We start from the raw sequence: 17,087 nt of genomic DNA, 5'->3' as shown, positions 1-17,087 counted from the left end.
TCCATAGGAAACTACTCAAGGCCAGAAGGAAAATTGCAATCAGAATTCAATGCCATTCTCTTAAGAACTGATCAGAGAGGAAGACAGAAAACCAAAGAGACTTGAACACCCATCTTCAGATGAACCCAAGTGGACCTCACAGACATCACAAACACTGGATGAATCAAGAGCAGAATACACAATTTTTTAGATAAATTTAGAATATTCACCAACACAGACTGTATTTGAGGTCACAAAATAAAATTTAACAAATTAAAAGATATCAATAATCTTAAAGTATGGTTTCTACATGGAATTAAATTACAAATCACTAATTCAACATTCTTTAGAGAATCTCCAAATACTTGCAAACTATTTCAAATAACCATTGATCAAAGAACAAAAAGGGAAAGTATTTTGAACTGAATGAAAATGAAAATACAGGCTAGACATATTGGCCCAAGGCTGTATGTAAGCATAGCCTTTGGAAGGCTGTGGTAGGAAGATTGTGAGTTCAAGACAAGCTTTGACTACATAGTGAGATCCTGTCTCAAACATCTAAAAGTAAAAATAAAAATAAATAAGAAATAGTTTTTTATCATATTTTATTATATATATGTGAGTATTTATCTGTAAATATGTATGTGCAACATATGTGTTTCTGGCGCATGCAGCTTCAAAAAAGGAAGTCAGATCCCCTGGAATTAGAGTTACAGACAGAGATATAAATGGTTTTGAGCCACCATGTGGGTGTTGGCAGGTCTGCGGCAAGACCAACAAATGCTCTTAACCACTGAGCAATCTCTCTAGGCCCAGAAGAACACTACATATTTTAAAAACTATATTTGAAATTTAAAATTCAATGTAAGACAGGACAAGGAAAACAGTTCAATTAGTGAGATTTTTGTACTTTAAGGCTGAGGACCTAAATTCAATCCCTAGAACACACATTTTAAAAAGAAAGCCGGGAGCAGTAGCATGCCTTGTAATCTCAACACTGGGGAGGCTCACTGGTCAGGCTGTCTAGGCTAATTATTGTGTTCATCTCACAAGGCTAACAGTATCCTAATACCAAAACATGACAGGTGCACTAAGAAAAAAGCTGTAAATGAATACCCCACATAATGGACAGACACTACCTGCAAAACTACTTAACTAATACAATACTATATAAAAGGATATCTAACACATCCAAAAAAAAAAAAAAAGTACATCCCTGGAATATAAGATTGACAGGACCTCTAAAATGCAAGATTCTATTACTATAAAAGCAGATATGTTCACCAAAGGAAAAAACACAAAAGAAAATAAAAAACCATCTCTATACACACAGGAAAATATTTCAAAGAGCATAACATCCATAAAGAAGAATGTGTAAAGTAAATGCACTGAGAATAAACCATGTAAAAGCAGGGAAAAAATTACAGGTATTTGTTTTCCATGGTAGTCTCACTGTAATTCCTACAAACCCCAACAATGACAAGAACCTCAAGATATCAAGAAAGGTGAAGTAGTGGCGCTTATATCCTGGGGGTAACCAACAGATGTCTACTTAGACTAAAGGCCCCCTCAATAGGAGGGAATTCATACCTGGGGTACTGTAAATCTTGCCCACAACCCATGGCTGCTGAGGCCATGGAACTTAGAGGAGACTTTGCTACTTCTTTAAAACAATACAATTTCAAGTTGCATATAAATATTTATCTTAAACCCACAGATAAATGCAGTTCTCTCAACTCTCATCAAAGAAACTTCTTTTTGGAGCAGAAAGAGACCACTACAGAAAGACATAACTGGTCAAAACACAAAGAGCAATTGTTGGAGGGGTATTCAGCACTAACCCCTATACCTAAGGCTCAGAGAACATCACATAAGACAAGGCAGACAGAATGTAAGAGCCAGAAGATCAGGATGCCTGTTATAAAATTGTACACATTAGTTTCAACAATATGCTTGCCTGTACAAGGCCTGAGAAACTACAATACCAATTGGTATGCCAATATGAATGGAGTAAATTTCTCCTATATGAACAGCTATAGGCAATTAATGGCTGCTTAAAGGAGAATCAGTCCCTCTCAGTTCAGGGATAAGACCCTTGGTAGAATCCCAAGAGGAAAGCATTAACACATATACATAAGCAACACTAAATGAACCCAGCAGTTTGTATTTATACTTTATAAATATGAATGAGAAGGCATGGGAAAATTGGGGAAAGGAAAGAGGGGAGGGAAATTATATAAATGTAGTATTCATATATGAAATGTTCTAGCCTTCACAGTACTAGAAGGCGCTATGCAAGGTTCCAAAGGAGGGAGGCATCAACAATCCTACCCAGGTATCATGCCTACAAACCACATCAATGACCAGCATGGTGTGGCACACATACCAGTTGGTGGTAATTAACTGTTCTCTAATTAACCAGCTTAACAAGAGAGATACCAGTTGTACTGGCCCATTTAATGTCAACTTGATACAACTAGAGTTATCTGAGAGAAGGGAACATCAATTAAGAAAATATATCCATAAGGACTGGCTACAGGTAAACCTATGGGGCATTTTCTTAACTAGTAATTGATTGGGAAGGCCCATTGTAGGTGGCACCATGCCTCGGCTATTGATCCTGTTTTCTATAAGAAAGCAGGCTGAGCAAGGCAGAGGGAACAAACCAGTAAGCAGTGTTCCTCCATAGCCTCTGTATCAGTTCCCTACTCCAGGTTCCTGCCTAGATTGAGTTCCTGTCCTGACCTCTTTAGTCCCCAAATTGCTTTGGTCAAGGTGCTTCATCGCAGCCATAGTAACCCTAAGTAAGACACCATGTCCGATACTGGAAACCTAGCTAGTTTCTCAGTGTTAGTGAAGTCATGGTTATTGAAGGAGAAACTACATCTACTAATTTACTAAACCAGCATATCCTAATGAAAATCTACTAACATTGGCCCTTATAACCACAGATAAGTGTAGTCTTCATCCCAAAACAAGGAATCTTCTCTTTGCAATAGATGGAGACCATTACAGAAAACCACAACTAATCAATATACAGAATTGTGAAGCTCAGTATCAATGGATACATCTAGAAAATACCTATACGTAAGGCTCAGGGATCTTTGCAGAAGAGACAGCAAAGATTTTAAGACCTAGAGGATCAGGGACTTTGCTGTGAAATTGTGTTTCTTAGTAATATCAGAAGCTATACCTGTGAAGTCTCACCAACATGACCATCCAAATGTGAGCTGAACAAAGTGGACACCAATGACCATGCAAAAATGGACAGAGAAAAGCCCACAGGGCCTCAAATGTACCTAAAGAACTGCAGGCAACCAAGAAAAGCTGGGAGTGAGAGAGGTAGTCTTCCCCAGGGAAGAACACACCAATTGTGTCCAGTGCCAAATGGTCATCCCTGAAAACATGCATACAAGTAACATATGGACTCAACAGGTTATATTTAGAAATACATATGCATAGACAAACACAAACATGCATGCAATAACAACTCATGAAAAAATAGGCCATGAATTTGAAGGAGAATGGGGAAGGATATATGGGAGAGTTTGGAGAAAGGAAAGGAAGAAGTGAAATGTAATAACAATCTCAAAAATAAACAACAACAAAAAAATAAAATAAGCAAAATGTGTGAATAGACAGTTCACATTACATCATGTGAATACCAAATATCGCATACAAATTTACCAAACTTTATTAGTGATTAGGAAAATATAAACTGAAGCCACAGTGAAATGGCCCTGCTCATTTACTAGACTGCCTAAAGTAAAAAACAAAAAAAAAAAAAAAAACCAAAACAAAAACCAGGCACAAGCATTAGCAAAGAATACAGTTTGGAAGTTTCTTAAAAAGACAAGTTCACTCTGTGGGCCCCACAATGGAGGAGCTTAAAGGAAGTAGAGCATGGCCTGAGCTCAACATGTTTCTGACAAGGTGACTGGGGGGCAGAGGCTGGAGTGACCCCCATGTTACCTCAGGGCACTTGAAGAGAGAATGCTGGTGGTGCTCAGGGCAAGGAGAATCTAATTCAGCTGAGAGGTCACTTCACATGGAGGCTGCTGTTTGAAGACACTGACATACCTCATTTGGAAATGAGACTCTCTAGGAGGTTGAGTTCCTATACAAGATGAACCCAGTGGGAATGCTCAACCTCCTGGCCTACACGAGACACCCAAAAGGCCAGCATGAGGAAGCCCTGCAGAGTTTGAAGAAGCAGAAGCCTTGATCCAGGGAGAGCAGTTGGGCAAGAGAAGCCTGGTGACCTGGAGCAATGTGCCTGGGTGCATTACCACATGGGCAGGTTGCCAGAAACCCAGACCTACCTGGACAAAGTGGAGAACACTTGCAAGGAATTTGCAAGTCCCTTCCACTATAGGATGGAGTGTACCCAGACAGACTATGAGGAAGCTGGGCCTCGCTGAAGTGTGGAGGACAGAATTATAAATGAGCCATGCCTGCTTTGTATAAGCTCTGAAAGTGAAGCCTGAAAACCCTAAATACAACATTGGCTATGCTATTGTAGTCTATCGCCAAGACCATGATGGCAATAATACTGCTCTAGAAGCCCTAAGGAAGGCTGTCAGGTTAAATTCAGAAGATGCATATATTAAAGTTTCTCTTGAGCTGAAGCTTCAGGGGTTAGGAGAAACAGCTGAAGCAGAAACACACATTGAAGAAGCCCTCAGTAGCACATCCTGCCAACCCTATGTCTTTGGCCATGCAGCCAGGTTTTACTGGAAGAAAAGTTGCATAGACAAAGCTCTCCATCTGCTACACAGGGCCTTGCAGGCATCACCTGCCTCTGGCTACCTGCACTACCAAACAGGGCAACAACTGATCCAACTGATGGCATCCAGAAGCGGGCAGCCCAGAAGACCGGGCAGTGTGCAGAAATTGGCACAATAGGTCATTTGTGAATTTCAAGAGTTGTAAAACTCAGGCCCACATTTAAGATGGCTTATGTTTGCATGGCTGAAGTGCAGGCACAAACTCGCCAACGTGAAGAAGCAGAGGGAAATTTCCAGAAGGCACTGAATGTGAAGAATCTTGCGTGTTACACAAAGCAAGATACTCATTTCTGTTATGGCCATTAACAACAATTTCAAAAGAAATCAGAAGACAAGGCGATCACCCACCACTTAAAAGGTCTGAAAATAGAAGAAAAGACCATTGCCTGGAGTAAACTACACACAGCTTTGGAGAAAGTAGCTGCAAGATGTGTTCACCACAATATTTGACTTGTGGAGAGCCCCAGCCTGCTTGGGTTAGTCCACAAAATGAAGGGGGACAAGGAGGAGGCCCCGCAGTGCTGAGAGGGCTCTGGGGTTCCCTGGGGAGTGAACCCTGCTTTCTGCATGCAGCTCCTCTGTGAAGTGAATGTACTCATAACTGAGGGTCCCCACTCTCCTTCCTGATTTCTTTCTCCAGAACGGCATGGCTTGCTGGAATACCAAGTAGCTAATGTGTTTGCTCCTGCCACCCCTTTGTCAGCCCCCACTGTCACTGTACTGTCTAGAAGAAACTTCCATCCCCACTACGCCTGCTTACTTAATGACCAGGACAGAGCCCAGCTGTCTGGAATCCCGTGAGCTGTGGGATCCTAAGACCTCTTTTCCTTATGTCAGTGTCTTGGAAACAAGCATCTCCCATCCTCTGCCTGCCAGTGTCCTGGACAAAGAAGTCTCCTCTTTAGGTCAGCAGAAACTCTTAGTACAGTACCATCTCAGAGCAAACCCACGAGCGAAGGAGAGATTCTGAAGCTGAGAGGTCTCACGTTACTGCACAGTTATTCATAGCTAATAAGAGTCTTAGGTTTGGGAAAGTAAAGCAAAGGAAAATGGCTGGGGCTTTACAGACTGAAGATGACACGAGGGGATTTGTCCAGTTTTCCTATGCTATTGACAGTGTGTTATATGTGATGCTTTTCCCTCAACTAAAGTATATTCAGTAAAATTCCTGGAAATCACACCAAAAAGAGACATGTTCTAATCAACCTGTCACAAGATCCAGCTATTCTACAACTGTGACTTTACCAGAGACAAGAAATATATTCACACAAAGACAACAACATAAAATTACACAGCACCTGTATGTGTAAAATCAAAACACTGGAAATAACAAGTTGCCATGAATTAAAATAAAAGTATAAATTCTAATGTACTCACATACTAGAATACTATTTAAGAGTAGAAAATAATGTGGAACAGCACATACAGACTTCAGAATAATTGTGCTGGCGGAAGAAGCCGGGGGTTGGGAAGAGGAACAGTATAAACTGGATAAATCCACTTATAGGAAATTCTAGAAAATGTAAGTTAATCTATAGTGACAAGGAATCAATAGTTTCCTAGGGGTTAGGCAGATGGGAGCGATCACAAAAGGGCAGGAAGAAACCTTTAGATAGTGGCAATGGTTTCATAGTTTAGATGTGTATAAAGTTATCAAACAATACTATTTAATATGTAAATTTCATTTCATATAGAGTATATGTCCACAAAAATATCCAAGGCTTGCCATATGTCCACTATAATATATTCATTCTTTTTGAGGGATAGAGGTTGCTTTTATTTGGGGGACAAGGTTTCATTATGTAACTCCTACTGACCTGGATCTTGTGCAGCTCAGTCTACCATTCAGGATATTTCTGCATCCCTCTCCCAAGTACTAGAATTACAGGCCTGTACCACTGTATCTGGCTTTATTCTATACATTATATTAATGTAATTTAATGCCTTTCTCTGTACCCAGAACTAAACAATTTAATCTTTCACATTTGACATTTAACCCAATGAAATACCACCTGTCTTACTGATCAAAGGAAATAAATCAGAAGCCAAGGGGGCTAAATAGACTAAACAGGACTTAAAAATAACTAAGAACCAACCAAATGCTCTGTCAGTATCACATGATCAGTTAAGATTCAAGCCTAAGCTGGGTGGTGGTGGTGCACGCCTTTAGTCCCAGCACTTGGGAGGCAGAGCCAGGAGGAGCTCTGTGAGTTCGAGGTCAGCCTGATCTACAGAGCAAGATCCAGGGCAGGCACTGAAACTACACAGAGAAACCCTGTCTCAAAAAACAAACAAACAAAAAGATTCAAGTCTAGGTATGTCTGACTTAAAAGCCTTATCAAAAGTCTTGTCACTAAGCTATAATATACTAATACTTTAATCTTAAAGGAAGGATTGATCTCCAGCAGGTGTACTCAAGAAGGTATTCAGTAAGTGTGATTAAATAAAGGATCCTAAACTAAGGCATTATCCTGGACTGTCATGGCTGTGTGTACAAAAGGTAAGAAGGAGGAATGCAGAGCAGAGCAGTGTGTGACGATGGAAGCAGAGGGAAAACTGGACGGACACCAGCAGCAAGGATGAAGAGTCCTGTAACGCTATGCCACTGGTTTGGAAGAGAAGAGACCATAACCAAAGCTGCAGGCAGCCCTTACATCTTCTCTCCTAGCAGAATCTTTACACACCACTGCAATTACCTGAATGTTTGTGTGTGCTTCTCAAATGAAAATGTTAGCTGCTCTTAACTCCCAATATGATGGTATTTAGGATATCATAAGGATACAACCATTCTGAATGGGATGACTATCCTTATAAAAGACACTAGTAAACTCTTTCCATCTCAGAAATACAAACATATCATCTGGTACTCTACTCTAAAGCCTGAAAAACTGTAGAAATGAATTGTTATTTAAGTCACTCAACCTACAAAAATCTATTTTAATGGTTCAGATACATTAAGATGGGTCTCCTGAAGAAACACTGCCCTGATGACCCATTTTAGAATTCTTAAACTCTAAAACAGCTGTGCTGTTCAAATGAGAAATTATGTCAGTTTCTACGGCAAAATGTGACTCTTCACCAATGACAGCAGCTAATGCTCCATGAGGGTAAACCTAGTGAATCCTAATGCAGAAATCTGGGCATGGGAGGATAAAGATATATGCTAAGGAACTGTTCCTGTGAGTTTTTATGAAGACAGCAAACACCAGTACCTTAGGGCTTCTTTTGTAAATGTTTAAAAAAAACACAAATAACTCTTGAGTACCTAATACTCGAGGCCTATTTTAAATAGCATGAACTGTATGGTAGTTCTACAATGAGAGGGTAGTATCTGAGATCTCACAGTGGGTGTAGAAATGATGTCTAGTGTTACCAAGTCATAAGAAGCCGTAAGTGGTATGTGTAAAGCAACTCATTGTTACCTTGTTTGATTTCGTTTTAAAATATCCATATGGACTAGATGCCATGAAAGAGAGACATATATTATATTAAGACAATTCTCATCTCCAGTATCCTTCTAGCTATACCATGTTTAAACTTTGAAGCACATATGACCTTCTTCCATTCATAGAATGAACATTGAACAACTGTTTAAAATACTTAATGTTCTAGAAAATAGTCCAGCAAATCTTTTCTTGGCCGGAGGCAAGTGGAGCAGAGTCTTAGCATATAGCCAAGGTTGGCTTCAAACTTGTAATCCTGCTGCCTCCACTGAATGCTAAAAGGAATAACGATCTCTTTCTCTTATTTTAAAATATATGTGGCTATTTACTTCATTATATTTTTTCTTTCTTTTTTTTTTTTTTTTTTTTTTTTTTTTTTTTTGTTTTTCGAGACAGGGTTTCTCTGTGTAGTTTTGGTGCCTGTCCTGGATCTCGCTCTGTAGACCAGGCTGGCCTCCGGCTCACAAAAACTCGCCTAGCTCTGCCTCCTGAGCTGGGATTAAAGGCGTGCGCCACCGCTGCCCAGCCTATTCATAATATCTTATCCTTTGGGTAACTACCATCTGTATTATACTACTGTGTCCTCTAAACTGTGCTTATCCGTTATAGAGCACTCTGGATTTGACATTATGAGAAATTCCAAGATCATCCCAGAGCTCTTCCTCCCAACTCTGAAACCAACCATTCTCTGAAAAGATCTGATTTCTTACCAAAGGCGAGTAAAGAGTAGGATTTGGGAATTAGTTTGTGCACTATCAATGGTTATTACTACTTCAATATCTCTTAGAAACAAGTTGGGCATACACACAGGTACATATTTCTCCCTGTTTCTAAATTTGAATGTGTGTACATATAAGTTCATATTGATTCTTCTGATTGCTAGAATCATTATGAAGTTTATTATTTATAATAGATTTTGACAATAGGAAAAATCTTGTCCTCTCATTACTTCCTCATTTAAAATCTTTATTGTAATGTATTTGTATATATGCTGCTGTTGGGTTGTTTTTTTTTTCTCTCTCTCTTTTTAGGGGGCCTGCCACCCAGCTACCAAATAAACCACACATGGAGGCTTATTTTTCATTATGAATGTCCAGGCTTAGCTTGGCTTATTGCTAACCTGCTTTTCTAAACTTAAATTATCCCATCTACCTTTTGCCTCTGGGCTTTTCTTGTTCTCTTACTTCTGTAAATCTTACTCTCATTCCGTGGCTTGCTGTGTAGCTGGGTGGCTGACCCTGGAAGTCTTCCTCCTTCTCTGGCTTTTTTTTTTTCTCCTCTCCTCTCAGATTTCTCCTTCTATATATATTCTCTCTGCCTGCCAGCCCTGCCTATCCTTTCTTCTGCCTTGCTATTGGCCATTCAGTTCTTTATTAGACCATCAGGTGTTTTAGACAGGCACAGTAATACAGCTTCACAGAGTTAAACAAATGCAACATAAACAAAAGTAACACATCTTAAAACAACATTCTATAACAGTATGTTACTTGGAAACATTTATACTATGTATTTCTGTATAGTTCCTTGTTACTTAGCCTTATTAAGTATACTAGCAGTAACATTTTTTAAGTTACTTACATTTCTTTTCTTTCAACCTATTTAGTATGTGTCCTAGCTTGTTTTTAATGTCAAATTTACACATGCTAGGGTCAAAAGAGAGAAAAGGAACTTCAATTGAAGAAATGCCTCCATAAGATCTGACTATAGGCAAGCTTGTAAGATACTTCCTCAATCAGTGATTGATATGGGAGGCCCCAGCCCATTTCAGGTGGTGCCACCCTGGGATGGTGGTCTCTGTTGCTCTAAGAAAGAAGACCCAGCAAGCCACAAAGGGAGAGCCAGTAAGCAGCATTCCTCCGTAGCCTCTGTAGCAGCTCATGCTTCCAGGTTCTTACCCTCCTTGAGTTCCTGCCCTAACTACTTTAGACAGTGAATTATTATGTGGAAGCATGAGTGAAATAAATCCTTCCCTCCCCAAGCTGCTCTTATTCATGGCGCTTCAACACAGCAATAGAAACCCAACTAAATAGCATGATTATACACTATTATTCATAACTCTATTCCATATTAGGTTTCACCCATCATGACTTATTCAGGTAGGCAGAAGTCTTAGTTACGGTTTATGTTTCTATAAAGAGCAAGCATGATCACAGCAACTCTTATAAGGAAACATTTCATCAGGGCTTGCTTACAGTTCAACAACAATAAGACCACACCTCCTAGTAGGGCCACTCCCTATGGGCCTAGGGGAGCCATTTTATTCAAACCACCACAACAAGTAAGTATATAGACAGACAGACAGATCAATGATATACATTTATGTATATATGATATATAGTTTGAGGGATTAATGTATTTCTAGGAGTCAAAAGCATACAAAAATGGTATACAGTCAGAGAAATGTCATTCCTTTTTCAACCCTTACTCTTCCACATCCCCTACTCTTTCTAGAACACTCTTACCCACCTGCTACAGGAAGCCAACAGCATTAGTCTGAGATTCATCCTTCCTGTATTCCTTTTATACAGATGAACATGTAACAACCATCTCTTGTAGGACTAGAGACAAGGAACTCCTTCACTTTCCACAAGGGTCTCTGCTATAAGGGTATATTCACTCTGAGCCAACAAGCCAACTTTCTCATACAAGATCATTTCCTCTTATTAGAAATGTTGGATTATTTTAGATACACCCACAAGATGGTAATTACAGAATAAAAGTACAAAACAGTATATTAGAAAGACCCAAAGTTTGTTCAATAATAATAATAATAATAATACTTAATAGCATTTTTTATTTCCTTACAGACCTAACTCACTATGTCAGTCACTAAGTGCTTAGAATATTGTATAAATTTCTCACTAATCATGCATACATATAAATGTTTATATATTTTGGACACACACCAGTCAGGACACATACTATATAAGTTGAAAAAAAAAGAAATATAAGTAATTTAGAAAATGTTATTGTTACTATATTTAATAAGGCTAAGTAAAAAGTAACTATAAAGAAATACATATATGTGGTTTTGAGACTAGGTTATACTCTGTAGTCAGGCTGGCTTCACATTCACAGTGAATCTACTGCCTTGGCCTCTGTACTAGAACTACTAGTATGAGCCACTATGCCACTTTTATTTATTTTGAACTAAGAATAAGAAGACACATAGAACAAGTAACATCTTTATCTGACTTTATCTGAGAAGGCCAAAGAACTTATAAAAATACAAAGGACCTCTCCTATTTCCTAACATTAGTAAGTTCTGAAGAAGGAGACAGAAGCATGCAGAATGGACTCAGGTATCACAGGGTTCTATGGAAATGTCTACATACAACCAACCAGCAGCAGATAACTACAGAAAACTGTTTATTAGCACTGAAATGGGAATGAAACTTTCAGGGTAAATTGTGTGCTAAAACATGAGAAAAATGGAGGCAAGAACAGGGTGTAGGACGGGCGTTGGTGGCGCACGCCTTTAATCCCAGCACTCGGGAGGCAGAGCCAGGCGGATCTCTGTGAGTTCGAGGCCACCTGGACTACAAGTGAGTCCAGAAAGGCACAAAGCTACACAGAGAAACCCTGTCTCCAAAAAAAAAAAAAAAAAAAAAAAAAAAACAGGTGTAAATTCCCTCAAAATCTCAAGGTATAATACAAAGCAGTAGAGGACCGTTTTGACATAAATTTTTAGGAATGCTCATTTTCTTTGTAAAGAACACAGAAAAATCTAATCTTTAATTATCTGAACTTAGTAATTTTTCCATTGCTTATATTCAACCAATGCCAGAATTTGAGATGAGGGATAACTAAGTGGTAAAGAATTGCTCTTGGTTCAACATAAAGGAGAAAACTTTATTCCAGGACAATTAATTTAAAATACCAGCATGGGTTGGATCCAAGAAATAATTGTTTTTAGAATGATCCCATGGTCATTCTTACAGATGGTCTGAACTGTAAACACTAGATTAGGGAGCCCAACTTACAGTAAACACTGAGAAGAGGATGGTCATGCATAAGGAACTTCATCATCTCTCCTAGTTACACTTCTAAATGCATCATCAATTTCTTAAATTTTATAGAATACTCCTTATTTTAAAAAATTGGAAAATTTCCACATTATCGTTTGGAACATAGATATAAGCAACAACATTCTAAAAAATACTATGCAAGAGGTACCAGAAGAACCAGGAAAAAAATAGAAGGAAATGCATGCAGACCATAATCATCTAGCACTGAATTAGATTTTAAGCTCTCTGAAGATGGTATCTAAGTCTCTCTTTTCTGTCAGACCCTTAGCAGACAGCAAAAGCCTGGCACTGAAGCATCATCCCAGCATTAGCTCCCTATTTAATCTATTTTGAAATTTTGATTAGAAGTTTATCAAAAAGGATAGGAAAAAACAAGGAGGAAAGAACAGAAGATGCCTGGAATGAATGATGAATAAATGTGACGTGTTGAAAGTTCGTCACACGCACACAGGAAAGTGGAGTCAGTAGAGCAGAGTTTGGAGTACAGAAGCATTTTACTGTCTTGAGCAAAACCTTTACCTCTCTATACTAGTTGTTCATCTATAAAATGATGAAAGGTATAAATTAGATGGCTTCTACCATGATTAGAGTCTAAAAATCTAGATGTGTGACTATATTAGATATTTTCAAAAAAATACAAAATATATCAACTTAATATCATTATTTTTAAAAAGGAAGAATTTCTTAAGAATCCATAGACAATGTAATAAAAAAATCAAAATTTTAAAAATACATAGTGGCTGAATACATATTTTGTGGGAAAATGTCATTATTTAGGCAATAATTTTTCTGTGATACCAAAGTATAATTATCAGCTATGTAGAGATAGAGGAATAGAATATAGGGAAACCTCAAACAATAGGGAAAGCCTATGCTTTCTCTCAAATAGTTTTCTCAATAAAAGTTATAAGCCCACAGAAAGGTTGCAAACTACATGTAAATAGACTACTCTTCGCCTAAACCCCACCTTGTTCACACTCCACCGTGTGTGCATCACCGTGCACACGAGTATCCCCGTCTCTCATTATATTTGCTTCACTTCACCACATGAATGTTTCTCTCCCTTCCCTGTTTATCTCTCCCCATTTCCCGAATCTTCAGAGAATCAGTTTCAGGCATCATGAAACTCCAATGTAGTGTTAATGCAGAATGGATTTATAACTATTTATTCTGTCAGGCTTAACCAGGTCTAGTCAAGGATCACCTTCCTATGTAAGATATGTATTGGTAGGGGTCATTTACTAAAAATCTATTATACATTTAAAAACAGCATTTCAATATTAGACAATGAGTGTTACAGAGAGCAAGACAGGTGTTACAAAGTCTAGAAAGAAATTATAATTTAGGGTTAGGTAATTGTGATCAGCTGCCATGGGACCCTTTCTGTTTAGGGGATGAAGAAGTGGCGCTCTCACTCTCTCTCTCTGTTTTGTTTGTTTGTTTTGTGTTTTGTATTTTTTGTTTTGACAGTTATGACTGTTCTGGAACTCATTATATAGACCAATCTGGCTCAAATTCACAGAGATCCTCCTGTCTCTGCCTCTCAAAGTTCTGGGATTCAAGGTGTGTGCTACCACACCTGGCTTGAAAAGTGACTTTCACAGTATGAGATGCCTGTAGCAGCTGCAACTGATGTCAACTAGGATGGCGTCCTTTAATATACACTCTTTTTAGTGGAATTCTAATTAAGGACATTAGTTATAAAATTTTCAATGACATTTTGAGTTTGGGTTTGGTTTATACATAAAAATAAGTTTTGAAATAAAGAGGCTAAATGAGCAAAAGCAAAAGTAAGTAAATGAAAGGTACATATCGAGAGTAGGAAAAATTCTCAAAAGAAAAAAAGACAAAGACCAAACACCAATTACTAATACTGAGAAGTTGCAAGACTGTGACGAGAGTGGACCCTGCAGTCAGAGAGCCAGGGCTCCAAACCAACTACTTCAATTCTCGACTTGTGACCCCGGTCAAGTGACAGTGCTTTACAGTTGCAAAAGAGAGTCAGTCCACTGACCCGATCCCTTGCATTGGTCTCCTCTTAAAGATAAGCATTTGCCGAGTGCTCTTCACAGTGCCTATCTCAAACTCACTCACTCAGTACATATGATCTATTCATACATTATCATCGCCAATTTAAGCAGTATGAATACTTATATATGAAGACATGGATATGTTTGTAATTGCTGAATAAATTAATTTTTAGAAAAATAGATCCTGAGATGCAAAAGGCCTCACTATTCAACAACTTACTTTACAGCAACACCCTCCACATTTGCAGTATTTAACAGTTCCCTTAAATTTCAGTACTAAGTAGTGTCTTATGTCCTTACTCCTGATCCAACTGCAATAAATAAATATATGTGGGAATTAAGATCTTGTTATTTTATAAGCCATTCATTGTTAAGTGTAAGAACCAGGAAAAAATATTTATATAGGCAACACACAGAGTAGTGCATTTTCCATGAAATCACTTACCTTTCTCTAGAGAGAGACAAAAAAAAAGTTTTCTAAAAGAAAAATATATTATAACCCAAAATATTTCCTTATAATTTTTTTTTTCAAGAGAAAAATTATACTTGGGGCTTTTAGGGCATTTACAATTATCTGCTTACTATTTCTCTTTTCCCTACTAGAAAGTTCTTTGAAGGTAAGAGGCATATTTGTCTTCTTCACATTGATTTCTATGATGGCATACTGTGCACAGCTGGTATTAAATAAATATGAAAAGAAAAATTGCTCTAATATGTAAAAGAAACAAAACAGGAAACATTCCAATAGCAGTTACCATGGAAGTCTGCAGCATCCATGAACAAGGCAGCCCAGCATAGACTGCAGGCTGAACTATACTGCTCTGGCGTTCTGGACTGATCAATACTTACATTGGGCTGGTTAAAAACAGACTAGACTTTTCACAATTCCTGGGAGGGAGGGCTGGGAGATGGGAGGAGGGAAGAGGTGGGATCTATGGGTGGTATGTAGACTGAGTAGAAAATTTCTTAATTAAAAAAAAAATACCAGTGTAAAAAATTATTTAATCTGCACCCAACTCTTTAGAATATTTTTGAAAAAAAATATATTACAGTAAACATTACAAAGGGACTTTAAAATCCTAGGACTACCAAGCTACAACATAAAACTGAATCTCAAAATTTCTTACTCAAAGTACTGAAAAGTCAACTTTCAAAGAAAAAGAATTAACAAACAGAAACCAAAATTTCTAAGACTGTCATTTTTATCTACAATTTATTTGTATATTCTTAATCTAACCCTCCCTAATATCATTTATCTTCATTGTGACAAAAAGTGTTTTGAATTTGATAAAAAAAATGTTTGAAATTTATTAATGGTATGAGTTTTAAAATTAGCTCAGCATAAGGAAAATTTTAAGATAGGTTTTTGTGCCCAACTTCCAAACTGCCTCTCAAATTAACTGTTCAGGAAATGCTAGACTTTCCACTATATTATGAACAAAAGAACTTGGTCTGGAAAAGGCCCTTTCATAAAGGGTCTGCACAAGCATGAGGACCAAAAGCTAGGTACGGTATTATGCAACCCCAGCTCCGAGGGAGAGGACACAGGCCAGCCCCGAGCTTGCTGGCCAGCTAGCCCAGTTAAATCGATTAGTTCCAAGTGCAGTGGAGACTTTGTCATAGAATAATGAAATAGAAGGCAATTGAGGGAGATAGCAGATGTCAACTTCTGGTCTCCATATGCATACACACGGGAACACCAGCATGCACACATATAGACACATACAGATACAAACATCACACACACAAACATACAAACACCACACACATATACATACACTCACACATGTACATACACCACAAACACATACATACATAAACTCACACACACATATGTACAAACAATACACACAAACAAGTTTTTTGGTTTTTTTTAGAGCAAGGAAAGTTATTTAAATATAAGTAAGGTCACATGATCTACACACCAAACTATAGCATACTATCAAATTCCAAATTCAACAATCAAGATTATTCTGATGTATGTATGTATGTATGTATGTATGTATTTATTTATTGGTTGATTTTTTTCAAGACAGAAAAGTATCTCTGTGTAGCCCTGGCTGTCCTGAACTCAGAGGTCCGCCTGCCTCTGCCTCCTATGTGCTAGGATTAAAGGCATAGTTTGGAAGACAGAGCATTAAGAAAAACTGTATAATTTTCATGGACTAATAAAAATTAATTATATTTTAAAAAATTATACAAATTTTTATGTTTTAGGTGCACATATATGTAACAACTTATGCTCTTTTTTACTTTTGTGTTAGTTATTTACTTTTAGAAATACTGGTGCATGTTGTTATAAGTTTATTTCATTATTATTTGAAATTGATTTATATGGAAACTATTTTGCTCATAAATATAAAAAACAAATATTAAATTTTGGATCTTGTGAAGCATCAAAATTGCTGATGGAAATACATAAGGGATTTGTGCCTGAACTATTTGAAAATAAAACAATTCATTTCTAATCTGTTCAGCATTTAGCATTATACACAGAATATAGATATAATACACAGAATATAGGACATTATGAGTATAGTTTATAGACATTGTGTATATTTTTAAGGTTTGACACAAATGAAAATTCCTATCAATAATTACCAGTGAGAGGCTGGAGAGATGGCTCAGCAGTTAAGAGCACTGGCTGCCTTCCAGAGGACTTGGGTTCAATTCCCAGCACCCACATGGCAGCTCACAACTGTCTGTAACTCCAGTCCTAGGGGATCTGACTCCCTCTTCTGGACTCTGAGGGTACCAGGTACATACATGGTACACAGACTTACAGACAGAACACCTATGTAACGAACAATTTCTTTTTGC

General features: G+C 37.8%; 1 protein-coding gene and 1 pseudogene across 4 annotated transcripts in view; one reads left to right on the top strand and one right to left on the bottom strand.

Annotated features, from left to right (window-relative positions):
- The window catches only part of Lrba (LPS responsive beige-like anchor protein), a 537,881-nt gene that overhangs the window by 285,885 nt on the left and 234,909 nt on the right, over positions 1–17,087 (bottom strand). The gene's annotated exons all lie outside the window — the stretch shown is intronic.
- Positions 3,979–4,884, top strand: LOC114684202 (annotated as a pseudogene).

This window comes from Peromyscus leucopus, chromosome 6 (assembly GCF_004664715.2).
Source record: "Peromyscus leucopus breed LL Stock chromosome 6, UCI_PerLeu_2.1, whole genome shotgun sequence".
NCBI lineage: Eukaryota > Metazoa > Chordata > Mammalia > Rodentia > Cricetidae > Peromyscus > Peromyscus leucopus.
Note: the sequence above shows the minus strand (reverse complement) of the source record. Positions and strands in the feature narration are given on the sequence as shown.